The sequence below is a fragment of the Mytilus edulis genome, chromosome 9, assembly GCF_963676685.1.
Source record: "Mytilus edulis chromosome 9, xbMytEdul2.2, whole genome shotgun sequence".
Taxonomy (NCBI): Eukaryota; Metazoa; Mollusca; class Bivalvia; order Mytilida; family Mytilidae; genus Mytilus; species Mytilus edulis.
The window spans coordinates 23094606-23094884 of NC_092352.1; positions in this window are offsets into that span (position 1 = coordinate 23094606).

Genomic DNA, 279 nt, shown 5'->3' on the forward strand with positions numbered 1-279 from the left:
ACTGTTATTGTGGAGATTTCGCTTTTATAGATGTTGTCGACTGGTATTCTAAATTTAAGCGAAAATAAATTAACAGGAGAGCGCTTCAACAGTTATATCATATTAAATTTTTATTCAATTTTAAATTACGTTTCTGGTTCATACATTTCTGACAAAGATATAAAGAAAACTTCCCGTAAAGACAGAGGTACTTGTCTCAGAATTTTGTTTTCTATATATCTTAAAATATAACACATTATGGTATATAGGAAAACAAATCTGAGACAAGTGCCTGTGGTG